Genomic DNA, 24,133 nt, shown 5'->3' with positions numbered 1-24,133 from the left:
CCACAAGGTGACCTCCAGGACAGGTATTTTGTTCCTGGGTGCTCCACTTAGTGCGCTGTTGCTGAAAGCCTTTCTCACGAGGATACAGGAAGAATTCTGGTACCCTAAAAAACTGTTGATTATGAGTGCTAAACAGTTTTACTCCATGCATCAGAAACCTGCATTCAGATCCGTAAATATGGAATATATTGAGAAGAAGCTTTGAAGTCTTTGATCTTTGCTGGCTGTGAGTTGTTATGTAATAAACTGTTACATAAACCGGTCAGCTACTCGTGCAACTCATTTTACTGACATCCAGGTGAAGGCAATGGACCGCTGTAGATATACGGAACAATCAATGCTGAACTTTGCTTCTTAATTGAGATCTGTCCGGCAGCCCAAAAGGCCAGGAAGGAATGTATGCTATTCATGTATTTACTCCCAGATGTGGTGGCCTGTCACACCATTGAAGGGTAATATAATGTGTACAGAGAGATGGGCCATTTTATCTATGTATGCCCTGAAAGGATAATAGGTCCATCCATTTTCTTCCCAACCTCCGATTGCCAGTCTTTCTTCAAACCATGATGTCAGTGAACAAGAGAATACACTACAGAGAGAAGATTCCAAAGTGACTCCTCCAAAGAACAAACTTTCACTAAAAATGTCAAAGTATTTTTCATTTGAAACAGGGTAATATCTAGCAACAATTATATCAATCACAGAATTGGTGCTGGACATTAATATTTGTGATGACAAAATCCATTCCTCAGTTGTTAAGGTCCCCCACCAATGTAATGACTGACGCCTAATTTGCCAAGTTGTCCAGTTACTACCAGCACAGAGACTTTGTTGGGTTTTCAGACACCAGTGAAACTGCACCTGCTTCACCATTGAAGTTTTGACTGCATCCTCTCGATAAGTGTCATTAATGGTACCTGTGACCTAGAGACAATCTGGTGGGCAGACTTAAATCTGTATCACTCTTCAAAGTTTGAGCACCATTGGCTCCTAGAATACAAGACATGATACACAAACTTATCAGGGATCAGAGGCTCTTAAATGTGCCCTCAGCAAAGGGTTCATCAGCCTGAACTGGATGAGTCACTGGTCTACATTTGCCACCCAAATGGGTGTGTTTAAATGCAAAGGAACTAAGGACCTGATTACAAGTCTGGCTGTCACTAGACCGCCAGACTCGCAGTGGCGGTCAGGACCGCAGCTGCTGTGGCGGTCCGACCACCACATTACGACTCTGATGGTCAGACCGCCAGGGTACCGTCATCTCCACCGGGATCAGTGATCCCGACAGGTTTATGGCAGGTGCAGGTTGCAATTAGCCAGGGCGGCGCTGCATGCAGTGCTGCACTGCTGATTATGGCCTGGTTTCACCGCCATGAAAGGGCTGGTGAACTGGTGCAGGGGGCCACGGGGGACCCTTGTACTGCCCATGCACTTGGCAAGGGCAGTTAGGGGTCCCCCTGCCCAGCACCCACGCAATGCTCACTGCTGACAGTGAGCATTGCAAGGGTGCTGGTGCACCCTGCAGGTGGCAGTATTTGCGCCGGCTCTATTACGGGCCTTGGTTTCTGCCCATCAGCCCAGCGGAAAAATCATAATGGGCCCGGCGGGGAGGTAGCAAGTGTGGCGGTACCCTCCCCTTCGACTCATAATCAGTCCCTCAGTATTGGAGTGTCATCAGAAACTGTGGAGAAGAAAAACCTAAAGTTATACTGTGGATCTGATGTTGTATAACCCATCTTCAATGATGGCATCTTGATATCTGGCACAATAAGAGCACAATATTGCTCGTGTAAAGATTTTTGAAGCATTAAAAGATGTCAATATCTCTATTGACTAGCGAAAATATGGCTTTGGCCAGCCATTGTTGAAAGTTTACAGGCACTTATTATCTTATGATGGTATGAAGTGGTGAATGAATCCCCCGATGAAGTGTTGGTGGGAGTTGAATTTGATGCTACATCACCTACAAGTGGCCCTTTGAGACTGGTGGCTCCCAGATGTATGGGTATTTTTACCACATGGAAGATTTGATTTCCTACCTGTCGGATGGTCTCTCCCTTTTTTTCTCCCACCCCTGCCAGAAGTAGGGGTATAACATATCAGAAATTGTTGAAGTGGATTGATGGTTGTGTTTACACCATATGGCTCTGCATGACCAAGTTGTATTTGTTTTCCTTGGTATTCTTTTGATAGGAAGGATGTAACAATGGAATATAAAAGGTAATGGGTGTCTATAGAAAATTATTATTGGATATACAAGGTTGATACCCGAAAGATGTACACATACTTGTCTATGTAATCAAGCTGAGCCTGATGTTCTATAAAATGTTTAATAAAGAAATATTGACAAACATGATGGTGTGAATCCAGTTTCAGAAAAGGTGAACACATTTTTTATTAAATAATTAACTTTGATCATTAATATGTTTAGTGTAATGTTTGTGTGCATTTTATATCCTAAGACTTAAGGTTTTTAAAAACAAATATTGACACCTGAAAGATGTTGAAAATATTATTTAGGATTTTATAGAATGGTATTTTAAGCATATATATTTATAATAATGTGTTCAATTAATTGATTTTGAATGTGTTCATTTATTTATTAAACAAGCAAATTATTTATTTTTCTTTAACAAGTTTAAGAGTATTTGGTTGGTTTGTAAAATGTTTAATCTATTTTTGATTATTTGTGTTATTTATTTTTTGTCATTATATTTGTTTGTGTTTATTATGTTTGATAACTTATGATAATCATTTCTATTTTTTATTTAATTGGATTGCTTGGTATATAGAGTAGTGGAGTGTTATGCTTTTTAAATATATTGATATTAATTTGAAATGTATTTGTCAGTTATTAATTGGTGAAATCATTGCACAAAAGTGTTTATACAATTTATATTGATGATATGTATTTTTCATTATATTTCTTTAATAATTTATATATATGTTTGTATATGTATACACACACACATATATACATTTTAACTGTTAAATTGTTATTTACCAAGCTTATATTTATGTGGGTCTAAGTATGTTTCTTTGTTAATTAATCTTGAATGTTGTGGTGCTATAGTTTTTATTTGATTTCATGTATTGTATTTGTTAACTTTTAAGTATAATACTCTTTATGTTTTTAGGTTTTCGTTTCAAAACATATTTTTAAATTTTTCTTACTTTGATTCTATGTACTTTTTTTCTTATTTTGGTTCAGGAATAATAAATGTCATTTTTTAGGTATAAACTACTGCTGGTCAGCTTGGATTGGGGATGGTAAATTTGACCTCTTCTAAGTGCAACATTTTCCCTAGTTTTGCTTATCTTGGTGTGAAAATAAAATCTGACTCATTCAAAGTCCAAGACTTTCCTTACTGGTGATCAGGTTAGAGTAGGAATAGTAAATTTTACCCATCCAAAGTCCATATTGTTTCCTACTGCTGCTTAGGTTGGAATAAGAAGAGTGTGGCTAACCAGTCCAAAGTCCAAAATGTTCACCAGTGTTGCTTTGTTTGGAGTAGAAGTACTACACTGATCCAGCCACACTCAAGCACTATATTTTAAATTCTTGTGCTTTTTAAAATTGTAATTAAATTTTAAAGCTAAAACCAGGAACAAAAGGATAGCAAGGGGAACGATAAACACAGCTAAAAACAGACTTCAAGTGCCACGCAACACACCCGCTCCCAGTACAAGCTTCCTTATTTACAATAAAACTATGAGTGAGGTTAGACAAAATCTTGTTGTTTTTGTTGAGGTACAAAACCATGGTTGCATCAAGTACTTAAATTGCCACTGTTGAGCTTGTGGGTGGTGTACCAGAACAAAAATGTTTTTTCAGGATTGCCTTACAGTTTCCATGTATCTAGGTACTCCTGTCCTGAGTTGGTGGTATATGGCCCTCCAGTGCTATACGGCCCCCATGGCTGGGGATTTTTTTTTTTCACAGCACGAAACTCAAGAGTCAACATTGATGTGTGAGTTTGAAGATGGACTACAAAAAAACTTTCAGTTCTACTCCAGTCAACTGTATTGTCTAAAAATATCAAAATATACTTGACATCATTTGTGAAAGTTTAAACAGCAGTGGTATACAAAAGTGTTAACCCTTTTCATTCCCGCCTTGCACCTTTTTAAACATAAATATCACAACTATTAAACAGATTTACACCAAATAAATAAAACATTAGGCTTTCTGAGTAACGTTACATGCCCAGGTTGGTGGAAATTCATCAGTGTTTTTTTGCTCTAGCTTTTGACAAAATCTCCTGTGGGAGCTAAAATGGGAAATTATACACTTTTCATCCTTCCTTAAATTTTTTCCCATTGACAAATCTTCACCAAACTTGCCATGCCGAAACACAGATGACTGAGCCAAGTTTCATGCAAATTGGTCCAATATATAGGCAACATCATAAACTGCCTTTCAATAGAAACTCAGGGCATGGGGGTGTGGGTTTGCATTTACTTTTAAAGCAAAATGGGACCTAACCCCCCTACAATTAGATAATCTATTAAGGGTTGAATTACTGGGTTTTTCTCCAAAGGAATAAAGTGGGGTAGTCTCCTCCGGTGTTTTATGTTTTCGACCTCCAGTGACCGTGCAGGATTTTACCCAACCATTTCTGAACCTCGTTGCCAATCTAGTCCTGACCAATACAAATTTTTGGATTTTAGGGAACTTTAATATTTGGGCAGAGGACACTGCACATCCTCAGAGCAGGGGTCTCCTTGGCTCCTGTGAGTCCTTAGACTTAAACAACTAGTTAATGACCCTGCACACCACAGAGGCCATACTCTTGATTTAATATTTGCCCCACTAGGCCTGATTGAAGTTGAGGACCTGATTCCAGTAGGCTAGTCTGATCACTAATTGGTGACATTTAATTTTGTCAGATCTAGAACAGAGGCAGAAGGAACACTAAATAAGAATATTACGCAAGGTAGAGGATGGTCCAAATTAAGAAGACTAAAAGAGAGAAGATTTTATTCTGCACACTTGTTATAATTAAATAGCTTCAGTGGTAGATAATTATAATCATTTTCTGAACTGAATCCTTTAGGCTTTAGACTTAAATATACCCATGAAGACAACGGTCTCTAAACCTAGGCAGTCAGCTCCTTGGGTCACACCAACCTTAAAGGAAAATAAACCTAACTGCAGAAAGCTTAAAAGGATATGGTGAAGGACCTATTGAAGGCTGATACGCAACATCTTAAAATGGCATTTGGCCACTACAAAAAGAAAATTAGGAAGGATAAGGAAACATACTATACCAGATCTATCCTGGAGGCAGCTAATAAATCTAAACAAATATTTGAGAAAGTAAAAGATTTAGCCCACCCTGATTGTATTAAACAAATAGTGAAGCCATTACAGGAATTAAATAATAGTTTATCAGGTTTCTTCCATAACAAAATTGAGTCAATTATACGTTACATCAAGCAAGAAGTTGGTCCTCAGAGTAATTGGGCATCCCTAGCTGATGCTGGGTTAACTAGCAAAACTCTACAACTTGACTCATGGAGTTATATGAAGGGACCTTGCAGTAAATTAGATAACCAGGAACCCATGAAAGAAGAAGAATTTATTATATTGACCTCATCTATCTCCTCAGGTCTATGTTGGACCCGATTCCACCCTCTATTTGGAAAGAAAGGGCAAACAAACTATATCCCAACCTACTATGGATTTGTAATCAATCCTTGTTTATGGGCAAAGTGCCCTTTGCATGGAAAAAGGCACTAGTTACATCGCTCCTGAAAAAAACCATCAGCAGATATAAATGATCTTAGTAATTACCAGCCTATTTTACAGCTTTCATACCCGGTAAAGATAGTGGAAAAATATGTCAGCAGGAAGATAGCTAGCTACTTAGAAGATCATAGTCTTTTGAAAATTGAGCAGTTAGGTTTTCGACCTGCACACGGCACTGAAACTGCATTAATCCATGGAAGGGACAAACTGAGGATGACGGTTCATGGTGAAAAGGTGGAAGTACTGATCCTTTTGGATCTATCCACTGCATTTGACACCATCAACCATCAGATACTGCTCAGCAGAATAAAGGGATTAGGGATAGGTGGAACTTGCCTGGATTGGTTTGAGTCATACTTGTGTGAGAGGTACCAAACAGTTGGACTTCTCCTTTTCCGATTGGAATATAAGGAAATGAACCATGATGTATCTCAAGGATCAGTACTAAGCCTCATTCTCTTTTTGACATTTATCTTCAGCCATTACTGACTCTGATCAAGTCTTCAAGTCTTATGGGATCTCATTTGAGAATTACGTGAATGCATCACAACAAAAGGATAATAAACTATTTTTATTATCCTTTAGTGGTAAAAGGGGCAGGCCAAGTGGGATGATGGGGATGAGGGGAGTGCACAGAACACTCCTCTCAGTGCGCATGTATGTTTGGCTGGCCACCTTGGGCCAGCCAAACACACATGCACACTGTGCTTTCTCCAGCCCAGCACTGTGTTGCCGGGCTGGGGAGAGCAGGCACAGGCTCCCAGTCTGCCAGGGAGTGCCCTAGCTGGGCGCTGCCAGATAATCCTCACGCTGCTCTGAGCAGCGTTAGGATTGGTCGCAGAGCAGGCTGGGAGCATATGCCTGGCAGCAGTGACGAGGGAAAGCGGAGCAGCGCTGCAGCAGAGCAGGTACGTTTTTATTTTTAAGTCGTTTTTTTTTAATTAAATGTCCCGGAGCCGCGATTGCATGGATGACACCCAGATTATTATGTCCCTAGATAATAACATCACAACTCAAATAGATGTGCTGCATTCTTGCCTAAGAGAGATGGCAATTTGGCTGAAATAAAATATGCTGAAATTTAATGAGAATAAAACTGAGGGCCATATTTATACTTTTTGACGCAAAACTGCGCAGATGCAGATTTGCGTCAAAAATATTACCGCCGGCTAACGCCATTTCTGTGCGCCTTGCGGGCCTCAAATTTATACTTTGACGCATGGCGGAGCAAACCACAGGTGTGAGTAATTTTTTTTTACGCACACCACAGCATCACGTCGTAAAGGAAAACTACGTTAACATGGCGGAAATGACTGTGAGCTGATTTACCACACTGCAAACCGGATATGCAGCGTTTTTTGACGCAATAGCTTCAATTTGCCGCAAACACAGCCATTTCAGCAGAGGAGAGCCAAAATGGATCCCAGGTGCCTGTACAGACCCCAGGAAGATGACAACATACCAGGAACAACAGGAACCAGCCAGGAAGACCCACACAAGACCCAGGACAGGGAGAAGAAGAAAAGAAAGTGTCGCTTCAGTGCAGAGGAGCAGGAAATTCTGGTGAAAGAGGTGACAGAACACCAGCACCAACTGTTTGTCACCTCAAAGTTGCCAATCTGTAGGAGAGAGACAATATAGCAACAGATTGTTGACAAGATTAACAGTGTGGCAGAAGTATGCAGAACAGTCATGGAGTGCCAGAAACGCTGGCATGACTGCAAGCGCAGGACCAAGGAAAAGATGGCTAGGAACAGGAAGGCAGCACTGCAGACTGGAGGTGGGAGTCCAGCACACCAGGAGCCCCTGGACCACATGGAGGAGATGGTCGCAGCAGTCATCCCTGAGGAGACCGTCACAGCGATTCAAGGACAGGACAGCGCAGACTACCAGGGGATAACACAGATGCAGGGTAAGTGGCATAGGAAACTAAAATGCACTAATGTTAACTTCAACCGGGGGGGGGGATACCTACTACACAATGCATGTAAGTCATCATATACATGGAGTGACATGGGTAAAGGGTACGGCACGGGGGCATGGCCCGCACAGAGAAAAGCTGGGGTACACCATAACACAACACCAACAACCTTTCCATGGGGGTATGCTGCCATGCCAGCGATGTTGCAAAAGTAAAGCCACGCCAGGAGGGAAGGGCATAACGTCACACTGACATCCCGTCACACATCAGCCACTATACCCCCTACAATAACTAGTGCCCAATTAACAACCTCTAGCCATACCGACAACTGGAATGTAACATTGACAACAGTTGCCACTACCACCTCCGCTGTGTGTGCTAGTCAAGTAGCCAATGGCAGTAACGTCCCCATGGATCATACACATCTAAATTAGAGGGTTTAGGATGACAACGTTAACAATCCCCTGAAACAAGACAAATGTTCCAGTCCTGTCAAATGTGAATGCCCAAACATCAGCCAATGTCATCAAGATTAGGAGGTACACAGCACTAATGTCATACCCATGCTGCATATGTCAGGGTCCATCCTGTGCCTGGGTCACAATGCAACATCCCAAATGTCATACTGCTCAGACAACAGCATTGAGGGGGAGGACACATGTAACTGGCCACTGAAATACACCTGCACAGTCAGAGGAGGAAATAGGACACTGCTATGACTATCAGGGCAATCCAATGTGCCACACATTCCGCAACATCAGATGTACACATTACCAATACTGACATCCATATCGTGCCATAACAATGCTATGCATAGTATATGCTACATTTCAACTACGTATAGGTGGATGTGAAAGATCAGAGACTGGGGCTGGTCCAGATTGTTAAGTGTGCTGCTAGTGCCATCAGAGCACCCGCAGCCAGTGAAAGGTCCCACCATGAGAATGGAAGTAGGGGGAGGGTTGAGTAGGACAAGAAGGTGGCAATTCACTATTTGGCCAAAACCAACACCTAGAGGATGTGATGCTGACAAGTCCACTAACTGACCACAATACATGTGAGATGCAGGGGGGACATAGGCCTGGGAGAATGCCCATCTGAAAGACTGGATCAATGAACAGGAACTAAGATCACAATGTGAAATCATCACAAGACAGGCATGTCACATCACAGATGTCACAACACAGACACACTAATTGTACCCTATTTCATTGCAGAGGACGATGGATCTCCTGCGGATATGCCTGTCCAGGACTACCCTGATGACATGGATGATGAGCTGACAAACATCAGTCAGCAGACCCTCCAAGATGTCCTTGGAACCCTCCAGACCCCACCTTCAGTCACAAGGAGGAGCACAGAACAAGCAGCCATCACAGAGGATCCACCCACCACCCCAACTGTACAACCAAGGAGGTGCAGGTGGGGATGCAAAATATGGCAGCCAGCCTTGAGGGGATGCGTTCGTGCATGATGTCATCTGCAGATCAGGCAGCAGCCATGCAAGCGCTAACATCCATCCTGCAAGAACTACAACAAACTGTAAAGGGATTCACAACTACAGTAAGGGAGTTGCCACAACACCTCGCACCCCAAACCTTCCACTGCATGCACGAATGCAATCATGACCCCCTCAGGGCCGATCTGGCTGCCTACCATCGTGATGTGGCTGCTATTCTTAAGAACCAGTAGATCCTCTTTGCAGCAGTACTGCCCATCAGACCCCCACAGGTAGCAGCTAGCGGGATGTCTTACTCCATGTCTACACACACTGAGGTGTGTGTTGCCCCTTCATAACCACCACTAACAAGGGCAGAGGAGGCAACACACACATCAGAAGATGAAGACCAGGAACAGATAACCTTCACACGTAAAAGTACCCGGAAGCACTAGTCCCTGCCACATGGCCACCTATTACCAAGGTCCTGCGCTTCGTAACATGCCAGTCTTGCAACAACTGTACTCAAGCACTGTTCTGCAAACCACTGTCTATCTTGTCAGCCTGCCTTGTGATTGTCTCTCACCAACTCATTGGCAAATCCTGTCCCTCTGCACTGTCTGACACTTCACCCCAGCATATCCAATGAAATGTCCTTTTGCATTTGTGTAGGATCACAATGGAAGATGTCACTGTAATGGACTCAGAATCATGGACAATGTACATATAGCACTTACAGCACTTTTCAATAAATAGCACTTACACACCCACTTTGTCTCTGTGTAATGTGACACATCAACCGTGCAGTAGATCACTGAATTTTGCCTCCTGTCAAATATCATAACTTGTCAATACAACTGTCCTGAAATAATGTAGGCTGATAACTATGCACAGTGGCCTGGATTCTACCATACTCTGCCCTTCGATAAACTATACACCATAATGCAGTGTTGGACAGAATAATGCTTCCGCAAGGGATATCTAAACCATAAAATGCTGCCTACAAAATGATGCTTCAACGCAAAACTAACACATGTAACATTGCCCACAAATATAAGCGAACAGTCACCAAACTGCATGAATGGAGGTGTATGAGTTTACATCGAAATAAGTAATCATGCTGAACAGTGTAACAAATGATCTATGTGAGTTATGTACACTATACTACAAGAGAGCTTACTACCACTCACCTTATAAGGATTTTCTTGGGCATGAGACTGCAGTCAGACATAACACAGTGTCTCCAATCATAAATCTGGAAGCACTGTATGTGATATTGAAAACATACATTAGTAAAAAAACGCATTGGGATCCATAGTAACTGTGATTGGTGGTTGCAATGAATGGCCTAATCTTTGCAAGGTAGCTTTGGGGTAGCTGCCAATGTGACAGCTCAGTTGGGATTTGTTAGCGGCATAAGACACAAAATGTAATATAAAAGAAACACTGTACAATCATGCCAAGTCCCCGATCTACAAGCATGTCACACGTACTGTAAATGGTTAACTACATATTTATTAAACAGTAAAAACAGAAGTGAAAACTCGGGGAAAAGCCTTACCTACCCTAATCTACTCTAACTACTCATTACCCACAACTGTCCATAACTAACCTAAGCTAAACTTACTTATCACATTTAACGAACCACAAACCATTCTAAACATCAACCCCCCACCCCCCTTATGAGACAGGACACATGGAGGACAACAGATACTAACCTAAACACATATTATCCTATACTAAACAAATATATATATATTTTTTGTTTGTTTGTTTTTATTTATCTTTTTTTTTTTAAACACACAAGAACCCCAACATTGCCCGCCACCCACCCACCCACACACTTAAAAATAAACAGTAGAAATATTCAGGATCCCCCCACCCACTAACACTAACTAAACTAACATCCTATACTAACCTAACACTAAGCCCCCTAAGCCCACAAAGTATAAAAAACAGGAAAGAGGAGAGAGGGGAGGGAATCATGTCCGTCTAATCTGCTACAGGTTGGCCCTCCAGAGGGTCCTCTTGATTGACCGCACCCGCCGGTTGACATGTCGCACCTCCTGCCGCAGTCAACTCATCTTCCGCAGGACACGGTCCAATTTACGCTTCATATGTCCAAAAGCAGCAGGGTCAATGGCTGCAGCTGGGGTGGTCTGGGTGCCAGCCGATGAAGTGTGGGGCCGTGTAGTGTCCATGGCTGTGGGCTGCCCTGCAGGTGGTGCTGTGCTTCGGCCTGGAGCACTTGCTGAGGATGTTCCTGCAACGGTCCCAGATGCTGGTGGTGCCACCTGGGTGGTAGTGGTGGTGGTGCTGGTGGTGGCTGTGGTGAGCAAAGAAGGGCCGCCTTGTGGAAATGCCCTCCAGGCTCCGGAGGCCCGTTCATGCCGGTATCTGCAGGCCATTTTTCGGTACCCAGACTCGACTTGAAGTATGTGTTGATACCTCATTGCCTGCCGTTGAAACTCCCTGACCTGGATGGGTGTCATATTTGCAGCTGTGAAGACAAATAGAAAATCTAACATTAGGTACTGCATTGTGTGAAATGGCACAAGAAGGAAATCAGACAATACATCTATTGTACTTGTAACAGCTCATATCACCATACAGATCATTGATTGTCCATGAGGAAGTAAATGGCAAGCCAGCCTACAAAGGTTCTATCACACATAGCACATCCAAAGCCTACAAGATGGGTAACAACTGGAATGATTTTGGCATCTATGTTCTGCCAGTTGTCAGCTAACAATCATGCTGCACATCCTCCACCACTGCCAGGGCTACAAATGTCATTGTACAGGATGGAAATCTAGGGCCACATGATCTGCAAGTTGTAAATGGACTTGCTAGTATAGTACTCATGTGTGAAACATGAGTGTGTATACTGGGTTCAGACAAAAGATTCACTGATTTACATGTCTGTGTACAAAACTTGTATCATCAGTCCTAGGTACACTATTCACAAACCTATGCCTGTGTATGAGGGTGGGTGGGTGGACTAACAACTAACAATTTCTAACAACAAGGACACCCAGGAACCTTAGGAAAGCTGGACATGTGTTTGGCTCAACACACACACCACAGGTAAGGAGGATCTCCAAATTGGAGACAGCTAACCCTTGACCAATCCCAGCGCCACTCATGTTTGGAAATGCTGACCTTTGTCCACATCATTTACTACCAGTAAGCCATGACTTACAACAAACACAGAGATGCAAGAACACCCCTAGCCATGAGTTGCATGCACACCTAGGCCATTGCACTCAAGTTACACATACTCGTAGCACTACATGTGGAGCCACATGCTGCTAGAAAGTTCAACCTGCAGTTTAATAAGTACATTAGTAAATTGGGAAGCAGAAGTCTGTGGGTAAGCATTTGGCAGCCCCATGCTGGGAGAATTTGGGTCTGACTGGCTGACTAAGTGTGGCTGGAGAAGTGTGGCACAATGGTTAGAGTGGCAGACCCTGATGCAGGGATTTAGCCCAGGACCAGGGTTCAATTCCCGCCTCGGCAGGTCTTGAGCTCAATTCCCCTGGACCAGCTAATTCTCGCCTCAGTGCCTATTCTAATTAATGGGTCCCACTCTGTAACTCTGGGCAATAGCTTGCTTAATCTCCACAACGGCCCTCACAGCGCTTGGATGCCTGGCTTTACCCTGGGGCTGTCCAGGAGTGGGCGCCTCACAGGGAAAAGCCAGGAGGGTTTCCACAGCGCTATGCATACAGCGCCTTGAGACCCTAACAGGTGAGTAGTGCGCTATACAAGTGCAAAGTTTACAGTTTACTAAATCACAAATTAGGTCCAGTGCGACTCTTTCTGATTCAAGTGTTATCCACATGACTCATCCCTATTCACATTGCGGGGCATACAGGACTGACCTAGAATCCATAAATAAGACAATAGGATAAGGATTGGCCAAATCGAAGATGGTGATAAAATGGTATTCCACTCATGGAACAAAACAAAATATTGGCCAGCGCATCACACCTTGCTATGTGTCCAACACACAGGAGTCCATCACACAACACCAGCAAACACAACACATAACAGACATATCAACACTTACTGGAGTTGTCTGGGTCCTCGAATCGAGCCACCTCGCCAACAGTGTAGGGTGCCGGTCCACCTGTAAGGCATGGAAGGGAGAAATGTGCTCAATGTATGTGCACTGTACAACAATTCCAAAGACAAATACTATGTGTAAGATTACATAAGAAAGTAAAGCCTCTCAGACATGATGATACTGCATCCGATACAGCACGGCTAACATGTACATACCATGGGTCTCCAGTGAGTGTTAGACACATATCTGCACACATGCAGTGGCCCTAACTATCATGTGGTGGCAAACATGCTCCTTCATTAGTGAGCAGACATAATAATGGAGTGTATCCGTCTCATCATGTGTATCCAAGAGAGACATCCAAAGCCACTTTCCGTGAGGACTGCATTACCAGTCAACCAGCCATTGTGACCATCACAAATTTATGACACACGGGTAAAATGTACAGAGGGCCAGGGACAGTTGTTAGCCCTCATGTTGTTACAGTTTCTTCATTTGATGTTGCCCAGCTATGATGAGTTGCACCAACCATAGAGATATGAACCCATGTGCATACATTTGGCCAGCCATCCCTAAACGAAATGTGGCACTACAAACTTCAAATACCAGTCTAAGATGTTAGCTGAGCGCAGCTAGAACTTGTTCCCTATGTGTCCAAATCCAGATCTGACATGTATCCGAAATGAAGGAGGGGCACAATAATGTCTAAGATTTTGGGAATTTTCGTGATCGGTTTCCTTACACACACACAAGACACACATGAGACATATGTTTGGGCCACATTGCTATCATCAATTGACGTGAAGCCTGCACTCATTTTCAGCCTCATGTAGTGTTTCAAAAGTCAGTCTAGCTGTTGCGTCAACAAATGTTGGGAATTATTTGGACATTTCTATACCTCACAGGCAACTGTGGCCTATATCTATACATAATTGGCTCCTGATTTGTGTTGCTGTTTGACACAAAGGTAGCACTAACTTACATAATGCAAAAGTATTCAGTAAGTTTGTGGAGCTCTTGCTTCCTAACAGCTAGCAATTGTGGTCCTTAACAAAGTAGATATATGACCCTGTATGATAAAAGTAGCATTCCATACACTCAACAACATTGCCGGCAAATATTGTAAAAATCATCTGATGTCACTACAGAGCATTTAAACGTGCACATTTCCATGATTTATACTCACCAACAGGGCCACCAATCACAATCCCCAGGTGGTCCAGCAGATCTTGCTCCCTGGAGATAAGGTCAGCCCAGCGGTGCTTCAGCTGGTGGTCGTTCCTTGGTGTCCGATAAATCCGTTGCAGATGATGCAACACTTTTGCTCATCTGAGCCTCCGTGCCTCGGTGTGATACCCCTGTATCACCCACCCACCTACCTCAATCATTAGGGGTTGGAAATGGCACACCAGCCATATAAATCCACCCCTCTCCGCCTCACCCATCTTGCCAAGACTAGGCCTACCCAACATCTTAGCCGCAACAGAGAAATAGGGGATAAAGGGAAACAAAGGAGAATAGGGGGAAAGTATAACAGGAAATACTTAAACTAAACAACTAACACAGCCCAACTATACCCAAACTAACACTACCCACAACAGACTCCCAACAAAACAAAGACAATACTTTACAACACAAATGTACACAAAAAACACAGACAGGATACAACAACTAGTTTTTTATTCACAAAAAAAATAAATAGACCACACAGGAGACAAAAGCACAATTTGACCAGACAAAACTCTCAACACAGCCACACAGTCAGGAAGTATCACAGACTGCAAAGTGAAAGTGAAAGTACACCCACTGTACATAATCTGTAAACAGGATATCCTATTACATCACTTCCTGCCTAAAATGGTGGGCGTTTTTATCATTATGCGTCAAAATATTTTGACGCATACAGTCTGCGCGTCATTTTTTTGGACGCACAGGAGTAGAATTGAGCCTGCATCCATATATTTGGAAATAGTTTTACACTTAACCAATTATCTGAGGTACAGTGTGGAAGATACAGCTTAGGGGCAATGGTTTTTTAAGGGCATTATGCATCGTTTTTCAGGCGTAAGCGTCATTTTTTTACGCTTATGCGTCAAATTTTCAGGCATTAACTGGGTTTGGGTAATTTTACCATTTGAATGTTATAATACATTTGAGACAAAACTTAGGCTGATTGCACCCACTTTGGTCATGACGGTGTATGGGCACATGTGAGACATCATACTACTGCGGGCCATGATCCGCTACTTTATGTACAGGATTTTCACTCTTGACTGATGCACTAGATGGGCAAACGTGTGGCCTACATATCTGTATTGCACAAATTGGGCATGTTTGGCGTCAGGAGAGGACAGCAAGGTGACGCACATAAGTACAATACCTCAATGCCTATGGCTCAATGTGTGTGCATTGGCTACTAATGTAGTTGTTGACCCCCTGTGTGAGCATCACAAGATGCATCATTGCAAATATGCTTGTATGAATGTGAAGTCGATGTGTCCAATCCTCAGATGCAAGTCAGTGTGGAAATGAGAGAGGACATGTGTTAGTCATACATGTAGCAACATCTGTTGTGTGCACTTCCTAGTTTTTGGGTAAAGTAAACACCACAAATGACAAAGCATGCACCGGATAGATAGCAGACGCTTGTTCATGTCAATGGTCCAAAACTTGCCCATCACATGTCCTGGAAATTTGGATACTGCTTCCTAGGCACTTGTTGGTGAACCCACCATGAGTCAGTCACATGTACAGACTAAGTGGGTACCATGTTATTGACACGGAAAGCTAAAGGTGAACCACAATTGTGATGTCACGCCACATTTGTGGTCATATGACAGAGCCACAACTCTCCTGTGGCAGTGGTGGACCAGCAGACAAAGCAGCACGTGGCCACATATTTCCAGTGATCAATTGCACAGAGGTATATGGTTCATGTGTGTGGTCCAATGTTGATCCTGTATATTTTTAGGGGTCTATGTTGTCACAGTTACGTCCAGGTCTCATCATGAGTCATTGGCGGCTATTCCTGTATCTACTGAGTATCCTTCGGAGATCAATGGAAGTAAACCCAATGAGGATATAACAACCTACATGGGTCCCACCCTGTCACTGCAGACGTTTTATGAGACTGTCAACAGGGCAACCTTGGTGTGCTGAGTGAAATCATATCTCAGGAGTCTTGTTCTGGCAGGTGTCATTACAACATTTTTACACAGGTTGACCTGTAAAGTTCCCACTGCATCTGGGAATATCATAGCCTCTGTGTTGATTAATCTTGCAGCTATTCAGCACGCACAGCTCATCAATATGTTGTGAGCAATGTGATTGAGCGTGTGAACTGTCAGGGTCCTAACATGTGTGGACTTTTCATGCACATTATCAGAGGTTGCTGGTTCTGCTGGAGGCACCATACCCAATCCCTGCATACGGCCATGGTACACTGTCACACTTTGTCGCTCATGCATACATAAGACCCAGACCATGAGATAGGCCATGATTTGGGTATTTGGAGACAAGTTCCCAATTATGGTACGATAAATAAGCAGGTTATGCTATACAATGTATTTGAGTATGCATTGAAGAACCACCTGACAAAATACCCCCGGAGGAATGTGAGGGTTGGGAAAGCAAGTATGATACATATGTAGCCACAAGGAACCTTTAGGGTAACACACAGACAGGTGCCAGTCAGGCTGACAGGATGCAGGGTCAATCAGAATCCAGCAATTTCACAAGGTCCATACTCAGTGGTCTGACTAAGACTGGTCGGAGGAAGAACAAGACAGTTGACATGGAAAACTGTGTTTGTCCTGTGTTTTGGAAGGTGACACATAAACCCAAGGGCTGTGTTACACAGCATATTTTTCTAGCAATGCATAACAGTGTAATCGACAAAATGGCAGCTTCTATGCTGTTCCAAGCATCTGCAAGGGCAGTGCATGTTCAAATGGCTGGCCTGCATGGAGGTCCTCACAGGTGTGTGCTGCATCAGTTTCTCACAATTCCTGTAGGTGAGATTTGAGTTCAAATGGCCAACAGTACCATTCACTTGGGAAGCAATCTACAGGTGATAGCAGGGCTTAGAGACTACAAGCCAGTGCATTATTTAACCTGACGTCCATTCAGACAGATGTACGATGACTATGGCATACCATACTAAAGGGTGAAGCACACTGGATTACTATTGTTAGTCTGTGTGTGTAGAGGAGGGAATATCTGGGTACACATATTACCATTCCAGGGACCTCTTAAGACAGGTGGGGTGATACCAGGAGCATGGGTGTGTCGAGACTTAGGACATGGACTGACATGTACATGGAATGTCATGTGCGCAATGCTTGTCATAGGTGTCGCACTTGTGCAGTCTATGTTCTGCTTATATGGAAATCTTGTCACACATAGTCCTTGCAAAGATAGGTGCTGTACGACTGCTGTCAAGGGTCTGGTCATACATTCCTGTTACCAATGCAATAGCACATCCACTGCCTCATGTATGAGGCTTTTTTTCCCTTATTGACTGATGGTGTCTTACTTGTGTGCCATATGCTGCGATGAACCATGTTGCCAACCTGTATGTGTGAAATAGGTGTGGTCCTCTGCTATTGCCCTTCAAAGGTGAAATGTACAGGATATATGTCATTTACAGTGTGTGTGAATGTGACTGCTGTATAATACGCATCACAATTGCTTTGGAAATTTCTGTGTCCCAATCGGTATGTCAGCAATGCTCCATGAGGCAACACTCTTATTCTGATAGTTAGAGATAAAGGTGAGCAAAAATGATTACCCAGACCATGATATGGTGATTATTATATGTGTTTATTTACATATGTTGATACAGTGGTGATGGTGAGTTGTTTCAAAAGAAATTGTTCACAATATGTTGGCGCCTAAGCAATCCAGCAGCTGTGTTTTTTTGGTCCCCCTCATGTTGCAGGCTAGCATCCTCCTCTTCCTCCTCTTCAGGCATTTGTGGCTCTGGTTCTAATAGGGGAATGTTCTTTTGTACACAAATGTTGTGCAGGATGGCACATGTTAAAATGATCTTGCAGACCATTTTTGGTGAGTATAGGAGGCTGCCGCCAGTGATGTCGAGGCACCTGAATCTCGACTTGAGTATGCCAAAGGTCCTCTCGACTATGGTGTGTGTCCTCCTATATGCCTCATTGTAGGCACGCTCTGCTGCAGTGCTTGGGTTGCCAAATGGTGTCATAATTCATGGCTGGATCCCATACCCCTGATCAGCTGAAAGAGAAAATGATTGAGATCATGTTGATGTAGCTTGCCCCATTAATATCACCTTGCATGGCAGTAGTTGTCTTGTGTTGTCTGTGACTCTTTTGTGTTATTGTGTTGATTCCTAGTCTTCTAGGATGTACCATCTGCATTGGGTTGTTTCCTTGGCCGAACAAGTGTTTGCCTGCTGACCGGTTGTCAGCAGTATGTTTTGGGATTTGCAGTACAGTGTGTACTCCCTAGCATTGTGACTTGTGATACAGGTGTTCCTGTGTCTTCACTGGGGGTGAGAGGATAGTTCAATACAAAAATTCAATTTGACAGTGGTGGTAACACGTTAGCATCTATGTACCCTGGACATCTCATACTTTTAGACTTATGCAATGGATTAATTTAAACATCAGTGAGACGCTTACATTTTGCAAGGTGACAATTAGCCAAACCTCTCCATACGTTGTGATCATTGACGTCTTAACATTGGACTATATACTAATTTCAGATGTGTGACAGGTTCACTGCAGACCTATCAAACATGCCTAGCGGTGTCACGACCTCAGTGTGTTCCTGTTCACATGTTGCTGTTGTGGTGTATGTGTTGTTTGTCCTAAAGGGTTGCTGTGCAGTGTGTTTATAAGTAGGTTTCTGTACTTACCACCAAGTAGTCCATTGCCATATCATCCATCCTGGAAGTGTTGATTGATGGTACAATGACGGAAGATGAATGAGTCATGGACACTCCCAGGATACTTTGCCACGATGTTGGTGATCAATCCTTGGTGATCCACAATGGCCTGCACATTGATGGAGTGTGTGTGCTTCCTGTTGTGGAATAGATGTTCAGTTGCAGCAGGTGGCACAAGGCGTACATGTGTGCAGTCAATGGCACCAAGGACGTGTGGGAATCCATTAATGAGGTAAAACCCCTGTTTTGTCTCCTGCTGCTTCTGCTGTGTGTTTGGGAAGCAGATGTGGTGGGGTGTGAGTCTGATGATGGCATCCAGTACCTTGGGCAGGAAGGCGGAGAATGATGGCTGTGAGATTCCAGCAACCAGGGCGCCAGTGGTTTGAAAGGAGCCACTTGCCAGCATGTCTAGTACAGCTAGCTGCTTGGTTTCTGTTGGGATGGTGCGGGGTGTCAGCAAGCTGGGTGCCAACTGTGGCTCAATGTTGCGCAGCAGCTCCTGAATGGCTTGACAGTTCAACCTGTACCTCTGGATGATGTCTTGTTCCCTGCGGCCATGGAGGGTTGTCCTGGTGCGGAATATCCTCTCCTGCCTTCTGCGTTGCTTTTGGGGTCCATGCTGGTGTTGTGGAAGCTGCTGTTGTTGTTGCTGTGCTCTGCGTCTGCGTGCACACTGGATGAGAAGCACCTCCATGTCTTCCTTTTGCTGCTCTGCTGTTGCTTCTGTGTGTTCTGATTAAATACAGGTGTGCTTGCCCCATTTTAACGCCTGCCCTGACCCAGACGTTCATTTTTTATGCAAATCGGCCTGTGCGTCATTTTCCGGTTCCGCCTGCCGGCCGTGCAGGATTTTTGCACGGTAGCATAAATACGACGCACGGGTGTTTAAGTAATTTTTTGGACGGGAACGCCTACCTTGCATATCATTAACGCAAGCCGGTTTCCCGCATCCAGAAAATGACGCACACGGCGGGGTTTTGACGTCTGCGGGCTCGGGCGTCATAGTTTCAATATGGGGCAAGGTTTGTGCTGAATGTGCGTCAACATTTTTGACGCACACTCGGCGCAGACGGAGTAAAAATATGCCCCTGAGTTTCTTTGTTGCACACATGCTAAAATGCAGTATTCGCTCCCTAGGAACCTCTGGCCCTGGAACACAAGGAAGAACATCAAAACAGCCCAATCAGTTCGAAATTTGGGGGTTTTGATTGAGGAAAACCTATCAATGGAAACTTATGTTAATAAAACGGCTGCTACTTGCTATGGCCTGCTAAGAAATTTAAAGAGGATTATTCCATCAGTTCCACAGCCAGAACGAAGACTGTTGGTACAATGTTCGGTCTGAAGTAGAATCAATTACTGTAATGCACTCCTGTTTAGGTGCCAAGATTATTTACTAAAAAGACTTGACAGGGTGCAACAAATGCAGTGAAGCTGGCACCCAATAGGTCCAGAACGAGCTCTGCCTCAAGGGCCCTAAGAGAGCCTCACTGGCTTCCAGTTAAAGAAAGAATTGCTTTTAAAGCAATGTGTGTAGATTTCAAAGCTATGAATGGTACAGGTCTAATGCTCCTAAAGAGAAAACTTTGTACTGCATACCATATTTCAGGAAAACACGATCTGGTGGCAGGTCATTCCAGGTTAAGGACGTCCTGTTTTGGAATAAGTTGCTGCCGGTCCATAGGACTGAGAGAAATCTTTATATTTTTGGGAGAAACTTAAAAACCTGGCTTTTCCTAAGTAACAGGTCGAAATGGCATGATTTGTCACTAGTATCAGATATAGTTTGCATGTTGCATGCAGTTGTTAGCACCATGATACCTGTGAGGTGAATGCTGCGCTTTATAAATGCTTGTTAATAATAATAATAATAATGATAATAATAATTTACAGTTTAGGTGATGGATTTCTCATTCATACACATATACATGATGGATATCCTGTCCACTTAGTAAGAATACCATAGGATATAATACACTTGTAATAAGGCAGACAAGAAATCTATCATGTTTGTGATGGGGCAACCTGCCAGCCAAACTACCTGTAGGTTTGAAAAGACACATAGTTAAAGCTGTAACCACCTGTGTTCCAAATACTGACAGCATTCAGTGATCACTGAATTCATTACAAGTTTGGCAGAGGGGATTACTCTGTCACAAATGTGACAGATATCCTGCCAGCCGTATTACAAGTTCTATAGGACATAATGGAAATATGGCGGACAGGAAATCAGTCACGTTTGTGAAGGCGTAATCGCCTCCGCCAAACTTGTAATGAAGCCTTTAGTGTGAGCACACAAGGGACATGCAATTTTCTTCCATTAGTTTTCAGGCCATCTCACTAAAATCCAAGGGCTATTGTGGAGCCTTGTGACACAGCATTTGATTGTATCTTTGTTAGGATCATCATGCACTCTGCACAAAATATTTGGCGTGTGCTTGCTTCAACTGCTTCGCAATTCTATTTCTATTAGGCAGATTGTTATAGGAAAGCTTTCTGGTATAACCATACTGTTTATTTTTATTTAAGTGTACACTTATGTCAAAAAAATCTTCATACATGTTGTTACTACAACAAATTAATTAATACATACTCATTGATTAATTTTCTATGGGCCTTATAGGGCATTAAAAGTGGGGAGACCTTTGTAGTCACACTCTAAAGGGGTCATTATGACCCCGGCGGTAGGTGATAATGTGGCAGTAGTACCACCAACAGGCTGGCGGTACATGCTGCCACATTATGACATTGGCAGTTTGGCTGCAGCCAACCTACAAATTTACCATTTCTATCACCATGGCGGTAGCAGCCGCCGGGCCGGAGATAACAATCTCCAGCCCGGCAGCCGCTATTGTACTGCTGGCGGCATTATGAGCCTGCCTACCGCCATGGTTTTTGCGGTAGGCCCAACCACTGACAGGGAATTCCTTTCCTGTAACTGGTAGGAGGCTCACCAACCCCCCCAACACTCTCCAGACGCCCCCCACATCCCCTTCATCCACTCTCCCCCTTTCCGATACCCCACCCCCCATACACGCACACACTCGCAGACATGCAGCACGCATACACATACTCACTCACACTGGCATAAACACATTCATTCACACATGCATCAATTCATTCTCGCACACATCCGTACACACATTCACACTGACATGCAGACACACATTCACATTTCCATTGGTACATGCATTCTCACACACTACACACACAAGCGCATACACGCACACACTCACACATTCATGCACACAACCCTCCCACACAACACCCCCTCTCCTGTCGGAAGCCAAACTTACCTGCATCCAGAGGGTCTTCCGGCAGGGAATGGGACGGGGCAGTGCTACTGCCAGCCGCGTCCGTCAGCAGAACACCGCCAGGCCGTATCATGACACATGATACGGCTGGCGGCAGTCTACTGGCGTGGCAGTGCTGGTGGTAGCAACGCCACCTTAACAGCATCTGCCAGTATGGCCACAGCCGGATTTCCGCCCTTCTTGTGACGGAAGTCCGTCTGTGGTCATAATCCGGCGGACAGATGTTAGCTGCGGCAACGGTCTTTTGGAGGCCGTCACTGCGGCGGTAGGTGGCTTATACCGCCAATGTCTTAATGAGGGCCTAAATGTCTAAATTAGAGTACATGGATTATAAGCTTTTATCCCATCCAAGTTGGTAAGTAAATGAGGAATTACGTCATCAAAGGTAAGAGCGTGCAAAGAACCTACTCGACTCCTCTATGCTCTGCATCTTGACGGCTACTGTTTGCAAGACTCCATTTCCGTGCTATCTGTATTATGTAACACACATACGTGTCGCATGACCATACATAGTGATGCATGCATGATCATGTGGCAGGTTCTCCTCATCTTTTTAGAAGAAAATGGTACAACTGTACATGTTGCTTTCGATAGATTTAATCAATAAATCAATCTAGATCCTTTGTAATTTGTGAAGTTTCTTATAAAAGAGTTCACATTGGGAAATGATTGCACACATTACTTGTGATAGATTTTACTAGTGAATCAATCTGGATCCTTAGTAATTTGTGAGTTTTTTTGTATCTAACAAAAGGGCAAATTGGGAAATGACAGGTTTGCAGATGATTCCTTATCTGATACTGAGCTGCAGTCTTGATAATTCTTTTGCATACACTACTGCTTTGGGGGTTCTGCAACCAATAATTTCCTTGTGTAAATATAGCGATTATGAAGTCTCTTCTGCCCGGGCGTACTGGTCCTCCATTTCTGTTGGAGTACTGGTCTTTATTATAAGTACTTAACTGTGTTTTAGTGGATTGTCAGAGCACAGTATGCACACAAATTATAATTCTCATACATGTTCCCCTGGGGCATAGTGGTCCCCCGGAATGTCACGTATGTTCTGATGTGCCATGTAGTTCCTAAGTGTGTTACAAGAAAATTGATAATAGTTACTGTAATGTGACTAACTTATGTCATATCTTTTAATGTTTGTTCATAGTAGTCCATGGAATGTCATTGTTCATCCCTTCTTTGTTTCGCTAGTCTGAAATTCCATTGCTGCTCTTTCTCAAAGAGTATCTGTTCAGGTTGCTTGATATCATTATCCAGTTGTTCAGTTACCACCCATTTTATGTCATCTACTGTGTGACGTTTGGTGATATAGTGCATAGACATTTTGGTGGTACTGTGTTTGCACCAAATGTTGCTGTGGTGCTTGCCGATTTGGGTCTTGGCTTTACTGCAAGTCATCCCTATATACCTAAGGGAACGTGGACAGGTTATCATACAGATGACCCTAGATGAATTACAGTTGGGGTATCTGTTTAGAGTCCATAGTTTTTTTAGGCCTAAGTCCAAAGATTTTGTTGGCGTTGCTAGGTGGCAGACACTGCATGACCATAAGAGTAATGGCCTGTCACTTTAGTTAGCCCCCATAGATTGGTAGTATCTCCTGTGTTGACTTTGGATGATCTGTGTCGTTTGTGTACCAGGCTATCCTTTATACTCCTACCCCATTAGTGAGAAAACAAGTATTTTTACCATGACAAAGAA

Source organism: Pleurodeles waltl, chromosome 1_2 (genome assembly GCF_031143425.1).
Source record: "Pleurodeles waltl isolate 20211129_DDA chromosome 1_2, aPleWal1.hap1.20221129, whole genome shotgun sequence".
Lineage (NCBI taxonomy): Eukaryota > Metazoa > Chordata > Amphibia > Caudata > Salamandridae > Pleurodeles > Pleurodeles waltl.
This window is presented reverse-complemented; position numbering follows the sequence as displayed.